The sequence below is a fragment of the Pan troglodytes genome, chromosome 15 (genome assembly GCF_028858775.2).
Source record: "Pan troglodytes isolate AG18354 chromosome 15, NHGRI_mPanTro3-v2.0_pri, whole genome shotgun sequence".
Classification (NCBI taxonomy): Eukaryota; Metazoa; Chordata; class Mammalia; order Primates; family Hominidae; genus Pan; species Pan troglodytes.
In genome coordinates, this window is record NC_072413.2 from 84,598,346 (window position 1) to 84,617,343 (window position 18,998).

Genomic DNA, 18,998 nt, shown 5'->3' on the forward strand with positions numbered 1-18,998 from the left:
GTATCATTAAGCTGTGTATAGAGGACCTTTTAATGAGACAGGTATTCTACTTGCTTCTTGAGGCTCCAAGTTTTCCTTCTTCAGGACAGATCAATGATGACATAGTTAATTGACACTGTTTAATAAACACAACAGGAAGGAACAAGCCTCAGGCTTGACCCACTACAGGACAGCAAGAACAGCCCTTCAACCTGGGCTGTGGATGTTGCAAAGGGAGGAAGGTGCCTGCCAGTGATGAACTGGGAGGCTCCAGGTAAGGAAGCGGATTTGCAACAGGACTGTCTTCCAGGCATGCTTTACTTGTTGAGTATAAAAACTATGCTTCATCTTCACATTTCTTTTCTGGCACCTACTGAATGCTCGAGAAATGTTGATCAAATAATTTTTTATTTTTTAAGCAATGTCAAACTTACAGGAAAGTTGAAAGAATGGCACAAAATAATTCTGTTCACCCAGATTCCTCGGTTGTTAACAATTTACATTTGACCCATTGATCAACCTCTTACCTCTTTCCATATCTCTCACCTCTTTCTATCTCTCTCTCTCTCTTTTTCTGTTTATCTATTTATCTGTAGATATATATTACAAATATAATACCCATCACCTCTAACTGCTTTTGTGTCTTTTACTCAAAAGAAGGACACCCTTTTATATGATCACAATATAGCCACCCAGTTCAGCAAATCAACATTGTTACAACACTCAACATTATCATTAATATGGAAAACCCCATTAAATTTTGCCAACAGTAAAAACAATGACACTATTTTTCTTTCTCATCCAGGATCTGAACCACAGTATCACACTGAATTTAATCGTGGTATCTCCTTAAATTGAATGGTTCTGTAGTCTTTTCTCTACCTTTTATTACTTTGGCAATTTAAGAGAGTGTAGGCCTTTCCTTCTATCTGCTGTCCCTCAACACGCACCCATTCAGGACTTCCTCATGCTTCCCAGGCTATTTATGTTTGGCAGAAAGACCACCAAATATGCACTGCTCTTTTCTGTACATCATGTCAGGAAGCACAGAATGTTAACTGCCCCATTTCTTCTGATGTTTACTCTGATCAAGTGGGTGTCATAAGGTTTCTCCATATTTAGTCACCATCTTTTTCCTGAATAATGGGTGAGTATTTTGTGGGACAAAGCTCTACCATTATTCCTCGTTCCTTATCAAACCTTCACCTCCTAACCTTAATATCCATTCTTGACTCCCACTTGGAACAAATTGTTGAATGAAATTTCAGAGAGAATGTCAGATTGAAATGAAAATGAAACAGTCCTTTCTCGTGTGTTTGTTTTTCTGCTTTGGGTTGTATCCACCATGGGTAGAGAGACGTTAGTAAAGAGAAACCTATGATTGTTGTCAGTAACAGTGTGTAAATAGAACAACGCGAATTGATTAAACCTGCAAAGTAGTTCTATAGTTCAACTTCAGAGGAAGATTATTCTTTGCTTAAGGATGGCTCTGTCTGTTGTTAGTGAGTGTGCTGGAGAAGATAAAAAGTATCTTTCTAATATTTCGGGGTTTTGAAGTGGTACATATGCTGCCTTTCATGTGAGCATGCTAGTAACTCATAATCACTAGTCTATGCACTCTCTGCTGCACTGTGTGTTTTTATTTCCCAGTTCTGTAATGTTATACCTCAAGCCAGCATTCACTTTTCCTTTACATTTCTCTGTTTAACAAGTATTTGTTGAAAACCCAGTAAGTGAATGTACACACAAAAATCCTAGAAAACTGTTAGCAAACTGAATCCAGCAATATGCAAGATAATATACATCATGTATAAATGAGATTTATCCAAGTTATGCAAGATTTGTTTGACATGCAAAATCAGTTGATGATGTAGTATATACCCTGATAGTAGAATAAAAGGCAAAAACCACATGGGTATCTCAACAGTCCCAGGAAAAAGCATATGAAAAAAATCCAAGTCTCATTTATTAAAACAACAACAGCCTTCACTGCACAAAGAATAGATGGGAACTTCTTCAACCTAGTAACAGGCATCTACATAAACCTACGGATAATATCATACTGTATTTTCTGGTGAAAAATAAATACTTTCCTTCTCTGACTAGGAGCAAGGTAAGGATGTCCATGCTTACTAATTCTATTAAATATTGGACTGAGGATTCTGACCAGTGATGTCAGGCAAGTACAAGAAGTAAAAGCATCCACTGAAAAGACAGAAATGAAACTGTTTATATTCACAGGTGACGTGATCTTGTAATGCACAAAATCCTAAGACATCCACAACAAACTATAAGAACCAATAAGCAAGTTCAGCAAGGACACAGAGTAAAAGATCAATATACAATATATTGGAGTCTGAACAGATGAAAAAAATCTTAATTAAAAAAGTCAGATGAACAACAATTGGAGGAAAAAGACAAAAAGAGCCACAGAAGGAAAAACAATGGCAGCAATACTTAGGAAAGAGTGCTCTCTGGTCCACAGTGCAACCTGAATAATATAAGATGGCAGTTTCACTTTTGTTTATATTACAGTTTTGGGTTTTTTTTTTTTTTTGAGGAAAAATGTTGGAAAGTTGTTCAGACCCTCTTTCTTCCTATTAATAATAGAAGAGCCAGATAGTCATTCCTGCACCTCATTTTTAATTAATATCACTATAAAAACACAACAGGCTCCAATGTGGTAAAGTTAAATGTCAAGTGAAATAATGTTTGTTTATGAGTATTTATATATCTTACTAAGTAAACAAAAAAACATTTTATTTCTTCAGTAAATTTTCCTATTTCAGAGTACAATCCTCTGCTATTTCTCTGGGGTCTGGCAATGAGTCTAGCTCATTTCATAATCAATGACCCTGGGGAATTAGAGTGAGAAAAGAAGGAAAGGGAGCCATAACAGATTAAATATTTTTAAGCTGTAATGCTCCATTGTAAACAGTGGCTTTGCCGTTGCCTCACCTTTTACCTAACAAGCTATGGAGCTGGGGCAAGAGGACATGCGGGGATGCAGCAGGCAGAGCTGAATGTGCTTCAAGCGGGGGATCTAAACAATGACAGCTTCTTCTCCCAAATAACGGTACATCGTATGCAAAATAATTAAGCCTTCATATTAAGGCAGAAGGATAAACACAGTAAGGGGAAGTGTATTCTGGAAACTTTCTTGTTTTCTTTTTTTAGAAAGGTTAACAGTGAAAATAAATGCTGTTAATGCATAACGTTATTTTAGTCTTTTGCTATTACACTTGTCAGTAATTTAGCAAACTTGTTCTTATTGTGACACTATGACTTGGAGCAACTTTCTAGTGATGGAAATGGCTTCCCACGTACTGGCCAGAGTACAAACAATCAAGGGAAAAACTACTTTCTGCTTCCCAGTTCCTGAGCCCTGGGAGTTGAATTTGCAATAGTGGGTAACAAGTCTTCATATCAACTCATTTTTCTTACCTAGATTAGTGATATCCTAGGAACAATGAAGTATCCGTGGGTTTCCTAAAGAAGTTGTGTATTGATGCAGTAGGCGTCTGAGAATGATGAGGCATCCAGAAACAGTGAAAAACAAAGCCAAACAACACAACAATACTGAGTTATTTTTAGGTAAAGGTAATTAGAGAATATCGTATTTGAGAGAGTATGAAATAACTGTAAGGATGAGTAGCTTCTAGTCTGGACCTCCAGAAAAGACTATGAGGACACAATATAGCTGACACCCTGGGGAGCCACTGCTGCTGCAGTGTCTAGAAGTTGTGGAAATAGGAGGCTGCCACCAGCCCAGATTTGATGTAGGGACTAGAAACAAGATTGGGAAGATGCTGTTAGGTGCTGTTGCCACACTATCTCTAGACCTTCTAGGTCAACTCCACCACCTTTTACAACTGTCATTCAATGCTCATAAGTGATAATGGCAGAAACACCATGTCTCCATAACTTTGCTTGCCAGATGAAAATGCTGAAAGCAGCAGGAAGATGACCCTGTCTCTTACTAAACTTTCTACAACTTTCATCAGTGTACCTAAGTTACAGGTCCTAGTTCATATACAGAACTGTAGTTGCAAGGGAGATTACGAAAAGCATATTTCACAAAGGCCTATTAGGAAGATACAGGAATTTGTTCTAAGTACCAGTTGACAATATCTGCCACTGAAACTTTGAGAGTAAATTGCAAATCTCAAGAAAGGGACAAGGCAAAGGATCAGATATTTGTCCAGAGAAGGACTGATGTCTTTGTGAAGCCCATAAGGAGAATGATATTTACTATATATATTTTATTTGAGACAAGCTCTCGTTTTGTTGCCCAGGCTGGAGTGCAGTGGTGCAATCATAGCTCACTGCAGTCTTGAAGTCCTGAGCTCATGCAGTCCTCCTGTCTTCTATAAATTTTTATATGTTTCTATGTATTGTAATTTCCTTTTTTAATCCCACCTTTAGGAAAAACTTTTGCATTTCTCCGGTGTTGTTTCTTTGAACAAATAGACACAGTTAGTAAGGGGAAGCTAGCTAGCATTTCTCACATGTCCCCTTACCCAATGTGACACCATGTAGGTAGTACTATTACATTTCTGTGATCTTGGTTAGTGTGAATCAGTCTTGGAAATCTGTATCATTCAGTTTTCACACTGCTACAAAGACATACCTGAGACAGGGTAATTTATGAATAAAAGATATTTAATTGACTCACAATTCCACAGACCTGGGGAGGCCTCAGGAAACTTACAATCATGGCAGAAGGGGGAGAGGCATGTCTTACATGGTGGCAGGCAAGAGACAGACGAGTGTGTGGAGTGAAGGAGGAAGAGCCCCTTATAAAACCATCAGATCTTGTAAGAACTCATTCACTATCACAAGAACAGCAAGGAGAAAAATGATCCCATTATCCAATCACCTCCCATTGTTTTCCTCCCTTGACATGTGAGGATTATGAGGATTACATTTTAGGATGAGATTTGGCTGGGGACACAGCTAAACCATATCAAAATCTGATCTCATCTTAAAGTAAAAGTTTTAAACCACTCAAGTAAAGGACAGTATGAAAGTTCATGGTGGATTGGCCAAATAAATGCCCATCTCTGAGAACACTACTGTGAACTGAGCTGCCAAGCACAAGCTTTGAGAAATCAAAGTCTGCCTGGAAAAGTCAAGAAGAACTCCACAGTAGGGCTTAATTTTGAGCTGAGTCTTTAATAGGATTTTTTAGTTGTTTCAGAATTTCAGCTGAGCCCTCAAAGCTAAAATGGTATGAAGAACATACATATTCAAAAGAAAGGTGTTAGATAAATTATGATGAACTTACTAAGGCTGACCCCCTAAAAAAACCTTCCAACCCATCTAAGTCTATCACTGTTCTTCTGGGTATATAAGAGAAAAGAAGTTTGGCAGGAAGAGCAACTGGGGAGACAGTTTCTTTTGAAAGTTTTCTGTGTACTAGCAGGTCTTCCCCATATGGGACCAGACATGGAGTTGAAACACAGATGTCCCTTTAAGAAATATTTTTTCCTTCAGCTGCTATGAGTGTGGTTAGCTGTGAGTCACAAATGGAACCACCTTTGGAATATACCACATTAGAACCAAGAATATGCTCTTGCAGGGCAGCTCCTAGAAATGACTGAGCATGCCCATGGTACTAGGGCCTGATCATTTCTGCCCAACTGCTGACTGCTATAATGTGTAGCCTTGCTTCCTTTCTCCCCACTGGGTTGGCCAAAGTTTCATGTTACCGTTCATTGAAGTTCCTCCACTCTTATCTTTGCCACAATGTCTCTGTCGCAGGGGCTGAACTGTCACACCATAGAAGGCATATTTCCTCTAGATTTTTGAAGAGGGTATTGAAAGTGAGAAGGCCATTCTGCATGCAAGGTGTCTAAGTCCATTTGGGTTGCTATAAAAAATACCATAGACTATTTGGCTTATAAACAACAGAAATGTATTTCTGCCAGTTCTGGAGACTGGGAAGTCCAAGATGAAGGCATCAGTATATTCTGTGTCTGATGAGGGCCCTCATAGATAGCCATCTTCTCACTCTAACCTCACTTGGAGTCAGAAGAGCCAAGTGGTCTCTCTTTTAGAAAGGCACTACTCCCATTCATGAGGCTCTGCCTCCATGGCCTAATCACCTACCAAAAGTCCTATTTCCTAGTACCATCATCTTAGGGTAAGAATTTCAATGTATAGATTTTGAGGGGATTTAAATATTCAGATAATAGCACTTAGTAAGTAGAAAGGGTTTTATGAGGAACGTGGTATAATTCCACTGCCCAAAAGGAAACCCTGTGAATCTCCTCTTGAGATTCAAGGGTGTCCATCGAGGTCTCCCAGGCTTGTCCTGTCTTACAGAATAACTTGGTCCAGAGAGCTTGCTGCCAGAAGCCAGGGAGCTTCAGAATAAAGATAATGGAAGTGTGTACCTTTAGATGCAGAAGCTCAGTAGGAAGATAATCATAAATGGTCTATCAGAGATTGCTTGACTCATTACAGGGAAAAATACTTAGAAGATCCCAAACATAATATCACATGAGGAACCTCTAAGTCTTCCAATAAGAAAAAAATGAAGCATTTGGGCTTCTTATATCCAGAGGATATCTTCTGAAGAATATAACTGCTTTATGATGGAAAAAGTAAAATCCTTTTCAGCTGCTTACTAAACCTCCCTACCCCCACTCCAACACTGGAGAAAAATTAGGCAGCCAATGCAGTAAGCAGGAAGGAAGGAGATAGGAATAAGCTGAAGAAATATCTTAGGAAATATCTCTTTTCTACCCCCACAGCAGGTTTCTGAGCCTTTTTCTGAACCATCTGTTGGGGAAGAATTTTTAATTGCATGAAAGACTGATGCTTGTGTTATTAGATTGAACTGGCCTTTTTAATACCTGACAGTGACCAGAAAAGCAATGTAATCTTTCTGAGAATTAAACAAAGGGCAGAGAAGAATGATTCAATAGAGCAGGTTTTAAAAGTCAACTTTAAGTTGAATAAATACATATGGTTTTTTGATATTCAGCTAATAAGATGAATGTGTATGGGTATGAGAAATTCATTAAAAATAGTAGATAAATAAAATAAATGAGGAATATTCAAACCACTATGATGAAACCACAGCTCACATTTATGTCAATTTCTCCTTCATTCATATTCTATAAGCTTGTAATTTTACTGTGCGCCCAGTGTTGTATCCTATTTTTTAACCTAAAATTTTATAAGAAATTCCTATGCAATTATATCACATTTACAATTTTTTTTAATAGTGGATAGGTCATTATAGCACCCTCAGTAAATGTGCTGTATCTTAGGAATCATATTTCTACTTTGGAATATTTAAATTACTTTTTATTTTTCCAAAATAAATATTACCATAGAAACATAATTTTATTTTTATTTGTATTATTATTTAATAGAGACAGAGGTCTCTTTATGTTGCCCAGGCTGATCTCAAACTCTTGGGTACAAGCAATTTGTTCTTCCTGCCCCAGCCTCTCAGAGTTCTGAGACTCCATGAGCCACCATGCATGGCCCACAAACATTTTTAGTTAGAACTTTTAATAAACATATTTTAAATTACTTATTTGACTATATTGCCAGAATATTTCTTAAATTCTTAATACAAACATGAAAATTTCTCTAGGACTTTCCATACAGATTGTATCAACTCACACTATCATAATTTCTGTGTGTATGTGTCCATATTGCCATATCCTTGATGACATTACACTCTTGAGAAATTCTGAAGGTCTAGTTAGGTTTCACTCTGAGAAAAAATGAGAAAGATGTCTCTTAATTTGTAATCAAATCTTGGATAAGCTTATTGCTATAGACTAAGTGTGCCTGTCTTTCCAAAATTCATATGTTGAAACCCAATCTCCAATTTGATGGTATTAGGAGTTGGAGTCTCTGAGAGGTGATTAGGTTATGAGAGTGAAGCTTCATGAACAGGATTAGTGCCCTAAGAAGAGAGGCCACTCATTCCTTTCACCTTGTGAGATTATGAACCAGAAAGCCGGTCCTAACCAGACAGGGAATCTGCCAGCACCTTGATGTTGGATTTTCCAGCCTCCAGAATTATGGGAAATAAATGTTATGTTGATTTTATGATATTCTACCTATCATAATTTGTTTCAGCAGCCAAAGAGCCTTAGGCACTAAGATATAGAAAAAATGTAGGTTTTCTGCCATTTAAAGATCCATGAACCGTCTATATGGTGGTATCCATTGCAATTTTCACTTTTCAAAGAACTCATTTTCTGATCTTGGCCTAAATAATATCTACTTTATATTGGGATTCATATAATAGATAACTGATACGTACCGTAAGGTCTCAGACTTCTCAGAGTATCTTTGGTTATCTTTAGAAAAACAAAGTTATTTTTCATTGAATAGGAATGAAATGAAGTAATACTGCTGTCACACAGCTTTACCATTTGAAGAATTGTGCCAAAGCTTTAAGTTAAACATGAAGCACCTGTAAGTATCAGGATGACTCTGGACTAACATTGTTTTCCCATCTCTTTCTAATGAGTTGCTGTTCCTCAAAATGTACTCATTAAAACATTTTACAGGAATGTGTAAAACCCGTTCCAGTTTTAGGGTATCTAATTTGGTGGTTAAAAAATTAGAATATGCATTGCACTTCTCTCTGTAAGCAATACACCCTGCAAATCAAAATGAACGCTTTCTAATTTCAACTTGAGATTGAAGAAACTGAAAAAGGAAAATAGACCAAAACAAAAACCCACATAAAACAAAATGGAGGAATCTTATTACGTTCTTTTATTAAATTGTGTACTTAGAAATTTTATTTTTCCAGCATCAATTTAACAAATGTGGGTTTCTTGCCATGAATTTAGCTCTCTCTTACCTCCTCAAGCTTTAAGAATAGACAGTAAAGTGCACGATAAGGGCTTCAAGCTGTAATTTCCATTGAGGTTCTTGAAGTCATAAATTGCAAGTGGGAAACTAAAGATGAAATTACAACCTTTCTAATATCCCAACCAGGTATGTTTTATTTTTATACAATGAAGATTTCCACCAAGTCCACCAACATCAAATTTGCAAACAATTGCCGTTAAAAATAACTCTTCTAGCTTTGTATAAGGAAAAAGGCAAGAACAACTGCTGAGTTTAAAACTATTACCATTTTGAAGAACATTGCTTTAGGCACTGTTTTTAAATATTAAAATAAAAAGTAACAGATTAAAGAAACAGTTTTTCACTTTACCACACATGAGATGGTCTAAGTAGAAGTCTCTTAATTCATTTTGCTTCTTGAGAATCTTTTGTTAATTCCAGTGTAAGATGAAATGGCAAAAAAAGAAAATATGAATGGTTTCAAAGTTTATTTCTTTTATTTCTTTATTTATTTATATATTTTTATTGTACTTTAAGTTTGAGGGTACATGTGCACAACATGCAGGTTTGTTACATATGTATACATGTGCCATGCTGGTGTGCTTCACCCATTAACTCATCATTTACATTAGGTATATCTCCTAATGCTATCCCTCCCCCTTCCCCCCACCCCACAACAGACCCCAGTGTGTGATGTTCCCCTTCCTGTGTCCATGTGTTCTCATTGTTCAATTCCCACTTGTGAGTGAGAACATGCGGTGTTTGGTTTTTTTGTCCTTGCAATAGTTTGCTGAGAATGATGGTTTCCAGCTTCATCGATGTTCCTACAAAGGACATGAACTCATCATTTTTTATGGCTGCATAGTATTCCATGGTGTATATGTGCCACATTTTCTTAATCCAGTCTATCATTGTTGGACATTTGGGTTGGTTCCAAGTCTTTGCTATTGTGAATAGTGCCACAATAAACATAGGTGTGCATGTGTCTTTATAGCAGCATGATTTATATTCCTTTGGGTATATACCCAGTAATGGGATGGCTGGGTCAAATGGTATTTCTAGTTCTAGATCCCTAAGGAATCGCCACACTGACTTTCACAATGGTTGAACTAGTTTACAGTCCCACCACCAGTGTAAAAGTGTTCCTATTTCTCCACATCCTCTTCAGCACCTGTTGTTTCCTGACCTTTTAATGATCACCATTCTAACTGGTGTGAGATGGTATCTCATTGTGGTTTTGATTTGCATTTCTCTGATGGCCAGTGATGATGAGCATTTTTTCATTTGTCTGTTGGCTGCATAAATGTTTCTTTTGAGAAGTGTCTGTTCATATCCTTTGCCCACTTTTTGATGGGATTGTTTTTTTTTTTTTAAATTATACTTTAAGTTTTAGGGTACATGTGCACCTTGTGCAGGTTAGTTACATATGTATACATGTGCCATGCTGGTGCCCTGCACCCACTAACTCGCATCTAGCCATCCCATTACTGGGTATATACCCAAATGACTATAAATCATGCTGCTAGAAAGACACATGCACAGGTATGTTTGTTTTTTTATTGTAAATTTGTTTGAGTTCTTTGTAGATTCTGGATATTAGCCATTTGTCAGATGAGTAGATTGCAAAAATTTTCTCCCATTCTGTAGGTTGCCTGTTCACTCTGATGGTAGTTTCTTTTGCTGTGCAGAAGCTCTTCAGTTTAATTAGATCCCATTTGTCAATTTTGGCTTTTGTTGCCCTTGCTTTAGGTGTTTTAGACATGAACTCCTTGCGCATGCCTATGTCCTGAATGGTAATGCCTAGGTTTTCTTCTAGGGTTTTTATGGTTTTAGGTCTAACATTTAAGTCTTTAATCCATCTTGAATTAATTTTTGTATAAGGTGTAAGGAAGGGATCCAGTTTCAGCTTTCTACATGTGGCTAGCCAGTTTTCCCAGCACCATTTATTAAAAAGGGAATCTTTCCCCATTTCTTGTTTTTGTCAGGTTTGTCAAAGACCAGATAGTTGTAGATGTGTGGTATTATTTCTGAGGGCTCTGTTCTGTTCCATTGGCCTATATCTCTGTTTTGGTACAAGTACCATGCTGTTTTGGTTACTATAGCCTTGTAGCATAGTTTGAAGTCAGGTAGGGTGATGCCTCCAGTTTTGTTCTTTTGGCTTAGAATTGACTTGGCAATGCGGGCTCTTTTTTGGTTCCATATGAACTTTAAAGTAGATTTTTCCAATTCTGTGAAGAAAGTCATTGGTAGCTTGATGGGGATGGCATTGAATCTGTAAATTACCTTGGGCAGTATGGCCATTTTCACGATATTGATTCTTCCTACCCATGAGCATGGAATGTTCTTCCATTTGTTTGTGTCCTCTTTTATTTCATTGAGCAGTGGTTTGTAGTTCTCCTTGAAGAGGTCTTTCACATCCCTTGTAAGTTGGATTCCTAGGTATTTTATTCTCTTTGAAGCAATTGTGAATGAGAGTTCACTGATGATTTGGCTCTCTGTTTGTCTGTTGTTGGTGTATAAGAATGCTTGTGATTTTTGCACATTGCTTTTGTATCCTGAGACTTTGCTGAAGTTGCTTATCAGCTTAAGGAGATTTTGGGCTGAGACAATGGGGTTTTCTAGATATACAATCATGTCATTTGCAAACAGGGACAATTTGACTTCCTCTTTTCCTAATTGAATACCTTTTATTTCTTTCTCCTGCCTGATAGCCCTGGCCAGAACTTCCAACACTATGTTGAATAGGAGTGGTGAGAGAGGACATCCCTGTCTTGTGCCAGTTTTCAAAGGGAATGCTTCCAGTTTTTGCCCATTCAGTGTGATATTGGCTGTGGGTTTGTCGTAGATAGCTCTTATTATTTTGAGATACGTCCCATGAATACCTACTTTATTGAGAGTTTTTAGCATGAAGCATTGTTGAATTTTGTCAAAGGCCTTTTCTGCATCTATTGAGATAATCATGTGGTTTTTGTCGTTCGTTCTGTTTATATGCTGGATTACATTTATTGATTTGCATATGTTGAACCAGCCTTGCATCCCAGGGATGAAGCCCACTTGATCATGGCGGATAAGCTTTTTGATGTGCTGCTGGATTCGGTTTGCCAGTATTTTATTGAGGATTTTTGCATCAATGTTCATCAGGGATATTGATCTAAAATTCTCTTTTTTGTTTTGTCTCTGCCAGTCTTTGGTATCAGGATGATGCTGGCCTCATAAAATGAGTTAGGGAGGATTCCCTCTTTTTCTATTGATTGGCATAGTTTCAGAAGGAATGGTATCAGCTCCTCCTTGTACCTCTAGTAGAATTCAGCTCTGAATCCATATGGTCCTGGACTTTATTTGGTTGGTAAGCTATTAATTATTGCCTCAATTTCAGAGCCTGTTATTTGTCTATTCAGAGATTCAACTTCTTCCTGGTTTAGTCTTGGGAGGGTGTATGTGTCAAGGAATTTATCCATTTCTTCTAGATTTTCTAGTTTATTTGCATAGAGATGTTTGTAGTATTCTCTGATGGTAGTTTGTATTTCTGTGGGATCGGTGGTGATACCTCCTTTATCATTTTTTATTGCATCTATTTGATTCTTTTCTCTTTTCTTCTTTATTGGTCTTGCTAGCAGTCTATCAATTTTGTTGATCTTTTCAAAAAACCAGCTCCTGGATTCATTGATTTTTTGAAGGGTTTTTTGTGTCTCTATCTCCTTCAGTTCTGCTCTGATCTTAGTTATTTCTTTCCTTCTGCTAGCTTTTGAATGTGTTTGCTCTTGCTTCTCTAGTTCTTTAAATTGTGATGTTACGTTGTCCATTTTAGATCTTTCCTGCTTTCTCTTGTGAGCATTTAGTGCTATAAATTTCCCTCTCTACACTGCTTTAAATGTGTCCCAGAGATTCTGGTATGTTGTGTCTTTGTTCTTGTTGGTTTCAAAGAACATCTTTATTTCTACCTTCATTTCGTTATGTACCCAGTAGTCATTCAGGAGCAGGCTGTTCAGTTTCCATGTAGTTGAGTGGTTTTGAGTGAATTTCTTAATCCTGAGTTCTAGTTTGATTGCACTGTGGTCTGAGAGACAGTTTGTTATAATTTCTGTTCTTTTACATTTGTTGAGGAGTGCTTTACTTCCAACAATGTGGTGTAAAAAATAAATAAATAAATAAAAATTTCACTTCTGAAAGAAACTTCTTTAAGCATTTTATTTTAGGCCTAATATATTATCTACTTCTTAAGGTCATGATTCTTTTAAAATCATGATTGCAGAAAGCCTTTATAAAACACAATATGAATATTCTATCAGCCAAAATTTTAGGTTTTATGTAATATCCAAACAAGTGTTCTCCAAAACCAGACTACAAAAGGGAGGTTGAAGATAAAGATACTTCAATCACTCAAGAAGAAATTATAATTACATGTTGTGGACACATAAGAACAAAGGACACATCATTTTAAAAAATGGAGGTGAACAGGACATTAAGCAACAGCCATTTTCAGGGGACTGGATAGGTGGAGACAGACCCAAAAATAATCATTCTGAAATAGAGCATAATACATGGTACAGAGCAGAAACATACAAAGTTTTTGGTGGATTCATAGGCATTCTCCTAATAAAAACTAAAACATAGATTCACATAAATAGACATTGTTTATATTCCCCAAAAAAGTGGAAACAACCAAAATATCCATCAGTCAGTGAATGGACAAGAACAATGTGATATATCCATACAATGGAGATTGTTCAGTAATAAAAAGAATAGAATATTGACCGATACCTGCTTCTACGTGGATAAACATCAAAAACATTATGTAACTGAAGAAATTCAGTCATAAAATTCTATATATTATGGAAATCAATTTATGTAAAACATCCAGAAAAAGCGAATCTTTAGAGAAACAAAATTGGTGGTTACCTAAGGCCTAGTGGCAGGGAGGACTGGAGTAGGGGCTATGTATGTATATAGATATATATTTTTTTGGGGGGGGGGAGTGGCAGAAATGTTCTTAATTTGAATTGCGATATTGCTTGTGCAGCTCTTTGAAGTCACTAAAAATTAAATTGAACCTTTAGTCAATATTATGATACATAGGTTAAAATCAATAAAATGGAAATAAATTTGGTAGGAGTTCAAAAGAAAGAAAGATTGGTTGTAGTTACCGCAAGAACCCATGGAAGAGAAAGTATCACAGAGATATTTCAAAGCATAGGTATGATTTTATGTGTTGATCATATTTGTGTTTTTACAAATGAACTAAAAGTGGCATAAGTAAAAGTCATACTCAAATTTGAATTAAACATCAATATAATAAGAAAAATAAATATCTAATTATAAGAAGTAAAATAAATACAAAGTTGAAAAGTAAGTGTCAGTTACAAAGTTTTGCCTTGTGTATCGGAACCCTCAGCACAACATGAGAAAACCACAGGTTATGTGATGCTCACTGTCTGGGAAGAGCAGAACTTAGTTATGCGACATTCAGAGTTATACAGATTGGAAGGATGCTGTGTGCGGACATAAAAGCAAGAGCAGAAGAACTAGAATTTATGAATATGAGCAGGTCAGCCAGAGTTTACTGAGCTCATTATGATGTTCTATCCCCCTGCTAAATGCTTTCTATGCCTTATCTCATTTAATCCCCATAACACCCCTATAAGTAGTTATCACATGAACAGTATTTATTTTACAAATGAAGCAACTGACATGGCACCTGTTTATGCAGCCCCCAAATTCACAAACTAGGTTTGTGTGCAAGTTGAGACTTCAACAGGCAAACACTCCAATGCTCATAGAAACACTCATAGCAAATTGGTTTAGCTGCTTCTTTTGGATTTTAATCCAGACACTCTGAAGCTCAGAATTATAATTTGATTTTTGTCAAAAGTTTAATTAGCAGTAGTCCTGCCCTTTGTATGCCACATTTAAATAGTGCTACTAGAGTTCCTTAAGGGCAGTCATTTTTATTAGGATCATCTGTCTTGACCCCCAAATCAGGACACTAATCTGTCCTTTTCTGGTGCAGAAACATTATAAAAGATGCTATTAGAATTTCTGTATGTGTGTGTGTTTCTTAAACTTTGTGAAGACCAATATTTTAAGACAGGAATAAAATATGACAGATTCAACACAGCTGCTTATCTTGGCTCCTCTAAGAAACTCCCCTAAATGGCAAAAAGTAAATTAATTTTTAAATACGTAAACATATAAACCAAAAGAGAATAGAAAATGTGACAACAGCAAATGAGAGACATCAACAATTTTGTGAGATCGAAATCAGATGTAAGAATGCTCTATGACTTAATAGAGAAGAAGAAATTGAAATCAAAGTTTGTGCAGAAGCATATTGCTTCTTCCTGAAAAATCATGGAAAGGCTGTAAATTTGGAGGACTCAGAACAGTAAATGTAAAATTGATTCACAGCCCTGAAAACATGGGAATGAGTTCAAAGCTGTGTGAAGACTTATCCCTCAACTCTCCCCACCACACAAAGACACTTGAAGCTAGGTGGCCACATCTTGCCCAACTTTGCAGGATTCCAGAAGTTTTTGGTTTTTTTTTTGTAGAGAAATAAAACCTGGAGGAATGGGAACTTGGAAATAGCTGGCACAACAAAGCAGAGGTTAGACCAGAAAGAAAGGGGAATTGAATTTTTCAGTAGGCTGAATGATGAGCTACTCCAAACAATGTTTGCTCTCAGTCAGATACTTACAGGCAGATGACTGAAGAACTTTTTTCTGGAAAAATGGAAAGCGCCACCCCCACCCCCCAAAAAAGAATGAAATTTAAAAAAAAGTTTGGCATTTGCCAAACTTGTGGGAGATTTGCAAAGAATGCAATTGATAAGTGTATTACCTTGCAAGGAAGTGAAAATGCTTTCACACAAATATCAAACCACCTTTTAGTGAATCTCTCTTAAATATAATGGATAGCTAAAAATCATTAGTCAATTGAAGAAAGCCTGCAAAGTGACAGAGATACAAATAGAAAAAAAAATCAGAAACAACAGAAAGTAGAAGAAAGCTTTATAAAAATATATGATCAATGCCCTTAAAAACAGTACTATTCAAATAACTCTGCCCTGTGTGGTGGCTCAGGCCTGTAATCCCAGAACTTTGGGAGGCTGAGGTAGGGCTGCAGAAGGATCACTTGAGCCCAGAGCCAGACCCTGTCTCAAAAATAAATGAATAAACAAAAAAAATTCTTTTTGTGGTCTTTATGAATGAATTGTATCCTTATTAATGAAAAAAGTTCTCCATAAATAAATTAATACAAAAGGCAGACACAATAGAAGACAAGTTTGATAATTGAAGGGTCCATGAAGAAAGTCCAGTGTTTCACTAATCGGAACTTATTTTAATGCGTCATACAAGTAATTTCCAAGAACTGAATTACACAAGTCTCTAAATTGTAAAGATCCACCAAGTTACCAAGTTTCTAACACAATGAAGAAAGAAGCTTCCTCGTAGAGGCATTATATTGTGAAATGTGAGGATATGAATACTCCTTTTTAAATTGATACTAGCAGCTTCAAGTGTGGGAAAGGATTAGGAATAAGTCTCATAAAAAGTAACACATTTAAGAACGGCATCCAATTACTCAAGAAAAAGACTGGAAGCCAGAAGGTAGTAATTGAATTCCTTTAAAATTCAGTGGGGAGATAATATACCTGGCTAACCCGTGAATAAATTATGTTAACATCAAAACATTTTCAGACATAAAGCATCTTTTAAAGTTTTACTCCAATGTGTCCTTTCTTAGAAAGTTTCTGGAGGTTCTGATTCTGCAAAGTGAAATCACACTAAGAAATGAGAAGAGAAATTATCCAGGGAACAACATCCAACACAGGAGATTGCTGATTGAGAACAACCAGGAGAACAAATGTGTACTTCAACCAGCAAGCAACCAGGATACATTGGAGCAGTAGGCTCAAAAATGATCAATATAGAAATCAAGTTATATACATGTTCTCCTACTGATATCAAATCTCAGATATTACACCTTAATCCCAAATAGAAAAATTAATTGTTTCAAATTTTAAAAAAGAAAATGGTTAATTATAGAGGATGTGGCATAAATTTCCCTGAAATTTATTATTATTTGTTCCTCTAATCTCATAAGAAATATCTGCTCGATATCAAGAGTGAATTTCAGGCTTTTATGATGTTGATGCTAAAAATTTAGACACAAATATAGATCTTTTATATTACCAATTTTATACTATTATTACGAAAATGCATTATTTTATATTTGGTATCATCATATAGTGACATTTAATAACTGTTGAAGATGTGTAGAGATAATGGTTTTGGTGGTATATGTGATAAATTGATTTAATGTTTGTTTTGCTGAAAAAAGTAAGAAGTTCTTTAAAAAACTGAAGAGAAGCTTTTTACTCCTTTTATATATTTTCCCTGAAACTTTTAGCCACCACGGTCATCAACCATTGATCATTTTGCAGACACACACACACACACAATGTCAGTTACAGGTGAAAGCATAAGACGAAGACAAAAATGTGACTTCTTTCCATTATTTGTACTACAAAAATCTGATGATATGCTTGATACTTTTCTGTGTGCTTGTGTGTCGAGTTTTAGTTAAGGCATTTGTGACATTAACTTGTTACTGATGAAGTAAAACTTCTACTAAATATTGGAGATAATATATACTATATTTATTTGAGGTCATGGTTATACATAAGATAAAAAAGAAAGCTTCCTCACTGTTCTTTTATGTATAGACATATATCTGTGCATCTTAATTGAGTGTCAGGTGCTAAGAAAATGTTAATTCCTCAGAAAATATTAAGGATTCAGCTAATCAGCCAATTTTAAAACAGTAAGATCGTTACCTTAAACTATTATAGTATTAGTAAATAATAATAATAATAATACAAAGAAAGGTTTTCATTTAAGATTTATTAAGTATCAAGGATTATCTTAGGTCTTTAAATGCATTAATGCTTTATAGCCTAAGGAATTGCTACTATTATATATGAGAAAACAGCACACAGATAGTAAATTCCAGAGTTGGGATTTTTATCTGATACACAAAATACTGAAGTATCTAAATGACATATTCATATAGTAAGAGTGTTTTTGTTCTAAATAATAGACATTGCAAATAAAGTTATATTTCTAAGGTATAGGTTTCTCATCAAATTGAAACTTTAAAGAGAGACATTGTCCTTTTATCAGGGATCATAAAAACGTTCTTTTCCTGATGAGGAGTCCTCTCTCTGTTTCATGTCAGCTACTTAAAGATATTAAAATAAAAGAAACATATTTTTTATTAAAGGCAAATTCATGCACCTGCTAACCAATATTTTATTTCAAAGGGAAAATTGTTATTTTATTCTGTTTGTATTGTCTCAGAAAGCAAACACAAATATTGTTACAACATCTGTGTTTCTATTTGTTTTTAGCTTTTTAGTAAATACTGTAAAATGAGTGCAGTAGCTGGATTTATATCTCCAAAGAGTAGTAAACAGGAGACAATTAAAGGGTAATTATTTCCACCTGCTGAACTTCATTTTGAGGTGACTTGATTAATTAACAGCAAAAATCTATCATCATTAGACCCAGAATCTTTTATTTTCTTTCTCAAAACACCAAAATACTATTAACATTAGTTTGGAACAGGGTCTTCTGTCCATTTTCTGGGTCATTGCTCCCGAACTCATTACCCATATAATTGGAAAATATGACTACTGATGATCAATGTGAAAACACGTTTTGTCTCGTAAAATTAGTAATGATTTTGTAAAATGGAAAAATGTACTTGAGAAAAAAGAGGAACCTAGTATTCTGGATTATTATACTGAATGATTCAGTCATTACTCATTCAAGAGAGGAAATATTTTTATTCGAATCAAATATATTTTTATATTTTTTAAAGAAAATATTGTTATATACTGAGAGATCTGCTTGTGTCCTGCATGGGTTTTTAATCTTGCTTCTTTAATACAAAAATTATACATGGCTATGTTTTAGGTCAATTGTATCTAGATTTCTCCTGATTTAAAATTGTGTAGAAATAAATAGTTCTGATCCTTGGCTCTTTTTCTCTCCTCTCAGATTATATATTGCAATACTGTGTGAACTTTCTAATCAAAGCATACTACTGGGGCATTTCCCATTTTTAATCTTCATTATATGTGTAAGGCAATAAAGAAAGGCCAGCATGGCAGTTGAAGAGCAGCG